This window comes from Polyodon spathula, chromosome 1, assembly GCF_017654505.1.
Source record: "Polyodon spathula isolate WHYD16114869_AA chromosome 1, ASM1765450v1, whole genome shotgun sequence".
Lineage (NCBI taxonomy): Eukaryota > Metazoa > Chordata > Actinopteri > Acipenseriformes > Polyodontidae > Polyodon > Polyodon spathula.
This window is the reverse complement of record NC_054534.1, coordinates 27,517,665-27,523,712: the sequence shown is the minus strand read 5'-3', so window position 1 is coordinate 27,523,712 and position 6,048 is coordinate 27,517,665.

The window sequence follows — 6,048 nt, the reverse complement described above, 5'->3', positions numbered from 1 at the left end:
GATAAGGACTGTTTGGCTAATTATTAGGAACAGGAAATTCAATGACTGAGTACTGGGAAGAGCAAGAGCAGGAAACAAGGCTTAAAAGTTAATGGGATGTTGGCTGGGGTTCAGCAGCCTTTGCAGAATGTTTGAGTAAAATAAAGGAACCTCAGAATTTTAACTTTGGTATAGACTTTCAATTGTGTTCTTTAATTTCTACAAGCCCTCTTAATAGCACACTCCCCAACTGCTGAGAGCATCAAAGTGGTTGAACAAAACATTTTAAAACGTTATGGTGTGATTTCCTTAGAACCCGCCATCTCTCCCTTTTTATTATCATTGCTGTACTACTTTAATACATTAGCAAACCCCACACAGTTGACCTCATAACTAAGGTGAATTTACAGCGACTCAAATTTGTTTTATTTTCAGTGGTTGAATTGATTTTGTGGTTGTAGCACAAAAACAAACTGGTAAACTTTTATGGAAGCTTCTCAAAACGTACACACACAAAAAAAAAAAGATCTAGTTTACATTTACTGACCAGTGGACAAGGCCCCTCAACCTACCCAGCTAGCCACCATTGTCATACAAACTTTACCTAAAAACCTGAACCCATCCTGGATTTCTTTTACCTAGTTATGCAATTGTTTTTTGGAGACCAAAGGTTCAAGAGTTTTATGTACAAATCCCTCCACTAATCAACTCATAGGAACATAAGAAATGTTACAAACAAGGGGAGGCCATTCGGCCCATCTTGCTCGTTTGGTTAGTAGCAGCTTATTGTTCCCAGAATCTCAAACAGCTCTTTGAAGGATCCCCAGGGTGTCAGCTTCAACATCATTACTGGGGAGTTGGTTCCAGACTCGCAAATCTGTGTAAAAAAAAGTGCCTCCTATTTTCTGTTCTGAATGCCTCTTAATCTAATCTCCATTTGTGACCCCTGGTTTTTATTTCTTTTTTCAGGTCAAAAAAGTCCCTTAGGTTGACATTGTCAATACCTTTTAGAATTTTGAATACTTGAATTAGATCACCGCGTAGTCTTCTTTGTTCAAATTTAAGCCTATCTGCATATGACATGCCTTTTAAACTTGGAATAATTCTGGTCGCACTTCTTTGCAGAGCAGCAATATTCTTTTTGTAGCGAGGTGACCAGAACTGAATAAAAAATAAAAAAATATTCTAGATGAGGTCTTACTAATGCATTGTAAAGTTTTAACATTACTTCCCTTGATTTAAATTCAATACTTTTCACTATATATCCAAGCATTTTGTTGGCCTTTTTATAGCTTCCCCACATTGTCTCTCTAGATGAAGACATTTCTGAGTCAACATAAACTCCTAGGTTTTTTTCATAGATTTCTTCTTCAATTTCAGTATTTATAATGCACATTATTGCCTGGGTGCAGTAGCTTACACTTTTCTCTATTAAATGTCATTTGCCATCTGTTTGCCCAGTTCTGAATGCTGTCTAGATGATTTTGAATGACTTTTGCTGCTGCAACAGTGTTTGCCACCACTCCTATTTGTGTCATCTGCAAATTTAACAGTTTTGCTTACTATACCAGAATCTAAATCATTAGTGTAGATTAGAAATAGCAGAGGACCTAATATTGATCCCTGTGGTACTCCACTGGTCACCTCGCTCCATTTTGAGGTTTCTCCTCTAAGTACTTTGTTTTCTACATATTAACCACTCCCTAATCAACGTGCATGCATTTCCTTGAATTCCCACTGCTTTCAGTTTGAGAATTAATCTTTTATGCAGGACTTTGTCAAAAGCTTTCTGGAAATCTAAATAAACCATGCCATATGCTTTGCAATTATCCATTGTTGATGTTGTATCCTCAAAAAAAATCAAGCAGGTTAGTTAGACATGATCTCCTTTCATAAAACTATACTGGCTCCCAGGATACTGTTACCATATAAGTAATTTTCCATTATTAGTTTCCATAAGTTTACATATAATAGAAGTCAGGCTTATTGGTCTGTAGATACCTGGTTCGGTTTCATCTTCCTTTTTTTGAATAGCTATTATGTTTACAATTTTCCAGTCTCTCGGTACAACCCCTGTGTTGAGACAATTGCATGATCTTGGTTAGCAGCTTGTAAATAACTTGTTTAATTTCTGTAAGCACTATTCGGAGGATCTCATCCGGCCCAGGGGATTTGTTTAAGCGCTCCTAGTCCCTTTAACACTTCTGCCTCTTGTGTTAAACTTTAAGACTGGATAAGAACAGGTCGACGTGTGCGGCATGTCGTCCGGATTCTCCTTTGTAAAAACTTGTGAAAAGTAATTGTTTAGTATTTATTTTTCTTCATCTATGATTTTGCCATTTGTATCTTTTAGACATTTTACCTCCTCTTTGAATGTTCTCTTGCTGTTATAATAAGTGCTTGAAATGGGGCGCTACTCACCGGTACAGAGTCCCGCCACTTCAATTTAAAACATTTGAGTTGCGCTATCTGCCAGTTTCCTATTCCAAACTGTCAGCTGCAATTATGTGACTTTCCTAATTGTTACTTTGGTGTCGGCGCAGCAGCTGCAAGGTTTACATCACAGCAGGACAGACTGCAACTCCCAGAGTGCATTACAAAACAACTGCAACTCCCAGAGTGTATTGCAAAACAGAGCAGGGGAATTTATTTTGAATGGTCCAGGTCAAGTCACGATTAGAAGCAGTACTGAATAGACGAGATGAGCTGGACAGAGAGGGAAAGAGAGACAGCTGGACAGGAGACACAGAGATGGAAAGGGAGAGAGACAGTTTGGCAGGGAGACAGTAGTGGAAGTGGAGCCCGAGAGTATCGGCACTCCCCCTCCTCCCTCCAAGCACTGGTTATAATACTGGAAAACCTTCTGGAATTGGTTTTAGCCCCCTTAGCAATGCTCATGTATAGCTCTCTTGGCCTTTCTAACTTCCTTTTTCCAAGTACTCTTTCTGTAAACTTTGTTCTTGGTCCCTTTTAAAAATTCTGTCGAGAGCCTTTTTTCTCTGAATATTAATAATAATTGATCTATTAAACCATTTTGGCCATTATGATTTTTCTACTTTTGGGATGTAATTGTTATGCGCCTCTAGTACTACATTTTTAAAAAATAGCCATCCTTTTTCTGTGGATGTTTTATCTATTTTACTCCAATCTACTTGTTAGTCTCTGTTTCATTACTTCATAGTTAACCTTTTTTAAAAATTGTAAAACCATAGCTTTAGTCGTTACTTTTTGGTTTTTAAAAATCCCTTCAAATGAGACCATGTTGTAATCTGAGGAACAATGACTAGTTGCTTTGTTTCTTGATAATACATTATTTTTATATCAGAGGAAGTCATTTTTTCTGAAGACCTGATACAGAAGCTATAGGATTGGATACATTTTATGAAAACTGATTTGTACAGCTTGGTGCAGTTCACTCTCGCCAATTTCAAAATAGATCGGCGAGTTACTTTAACCCAATTGGTCAATAGGTCCTTAATCTCTGTTAAAGGACCTCAAATGTTATCATTCAAACTATGTTTACTCACTGTTCCAAATTAATTTGCCAGAAATTACTTAAGTACTCATGTATTTTACTTTTTTTCTGCTTGAAAAGAAAATCTCTATTCTAGTACAAGCTGTCAGCAACACTACAGTAGCCACAATAGCAACTAGTCTCCAGTTTGAATGAAGTTGAAAAAACAACCTGAATGCAGTAAGATTAGTTTCAGCCTATCACAGTAACATCACAATGCCACGAAGGAGGCTTTGAATAAACTTTGAACACACTGAACAAAAACACAATCAGCATTAACAAATATTAACTACTAGATACTTCGTTGTTAAAACTCTTTTTTGCCAACAGATTAACACCCAAGCAGTAACTTAAATACATAAACTTACAAAAATAGACTCAAGCCCTAAATTAAATGATTGCTTTTGTGATAGATGTACCTAAACTGAACAGATGTAAGTAAAAGATTTGTTTTTAGTATTAAGGTTATCGGAAATACCCACAACCAGTGTTCCCTCCAAGGCTAAAATGCGCGCAAGTCAACAAGCTTTGCACTGTTTACTAACTTTCGCAAGTTATCATAAATACCAACCTCAAGACTCCAGCCTCTCGAGGTAAATCTATTATTTTGAGACCATTCTTACAAAGCAAGAAAAAAAAAAACATTTCAGAACCCAAGTGTTTTGAAACAGGTAAAAATGTAAACCAGGAAATTAGTCAAAAAAAAACATTTAAGTATATAGTAATTGAAGACATACCATGTCCATTTTTTTTTTTTTTGTTTATTCATCATGTGACAACTCCATGTCTCTGCTGAAACAACATGGCAGATGCACCAATGCAGAAAAAGAAACAAAACGATGTTTCAGTAAGACAGTGCTAAAATAAACCTGATTATCTATGAGGATGGTGCGATAGTATTCTTAAAGTTTTGCTCTAATTAGCATGATCATGTAGGAGTCAATACCATTAAGTATCATAATGCAGTACATAGGATTACTCTCACATGACATTGCTGGACTGTTACTAAACAGTCATATTTTTTATTGCTATTGTAAATGCCAGCAATAAGCTAAACAAATCTTTTCAAAACACCTTATTATTTGTAGACTGAACTACCGTTGGTAGAAAACTGTAAATATGATTCTCACAACTGTGCTGGACTGGATTTAATATCTTAAACTTAATTACTAAACAAAGTCGCTTCTTTTTACCTTTATGTCCAGATTGACTTGCTGATTCTGTTTCACCTTCTTCATTCTCTGAACACAAAAGCAATTAAATGACATTAAATCACTTCCCCCAGATGCTACTTTTACTTGCATTTCATTCTCACACTTGCCTGGAAACTAGGTAGCTTCCGATGTGTCCGTTTCATGTTGTGTTGTTCTTTCCCGCCAATTTAACAATGTTCTCATAATTAGGATGTAGTGGCTTAAGACTTAAAAGGCAAACCATTAGAAGGAAAATAAATCGAAAAATTCAAGCCATACAAAAGTATGAAAACAATATGTACAGTAATTGAAAAAGATCTTATGCTTACATGCTGGCGTTAGTTTCAGGATATAATGAATCAACATGTACCTAAAAGGCAGACACAGGCATTGAAATTTGCAAAGGATTTAAAACATTGTGTGTGACCTGAGACAGGCAAGCACTCATTACTTTCACAATACAATTTGTTTTGTAAATGCATTATCTAAATGAATGTTATTAAATTACATACTTCCTTTTGTTCATATTACATCGCCTGGCTTTTAGTGTATGTAAGACAATTACAGGAAAGCATGTCAAAGACAAACACAAAATTATTGTTATAGGCCCTCTTGAGACCACTATTGCACTGTACCTTGAGTGGTCTCTTAGTACAAGTTTGACTGTAGTTGGAACCAGGCCCTTTTCAGATCTGTTTAGAGTAACAATCATAACTTACTTCACACTAAAATGGCTTGCCGAGTCTTACTGTAATTTCATTACAAAAAATTGAAGTACCAGCATGCATTTAATAAAAGGACTCTCCCATGTACTTTTATAGGGATTCCAGTGCATAATGTTTATATCCAGAGAAAATCCCAACCTTTACTTGCAAGTCCTCAGTCACCAAACTAAAATACTACCAAGTATAATACTGCCCTTGACAATGTGTTGGTCATTTATTCACACCCTTCTACACTTGCACAGCCTTATTCCATCTTGTATTAACTGCCAAACCCCTTCCTATTTGAAGAAATAAAAGTTGGTATTTGCCAATTGTTATGAAAATAGATTTAAAATTAACATTGATCAATTACATTGAGTAAATCAAACAATAAAAGCAAGAATGATTTGTGTACTCTGGTAGTCCAACTCAACCCTAATAACTGAAAAGGTAAAAATGTGAGGACTATTTGACAAACCTCTTAAATTAAAACACTTGAAGACCAGCCCCTTCGTAAAGACTCTTTCTTCCTCAGACAACCTATGTGTAGTTCTTTGTTCAACACGAGAAAAACTATTCTCCCATTCGTCTACACACGCTGCATACTGATCCCTCCTGCACGCTGGACAGTTCAAAGATAACAATGAACATTGGTAAT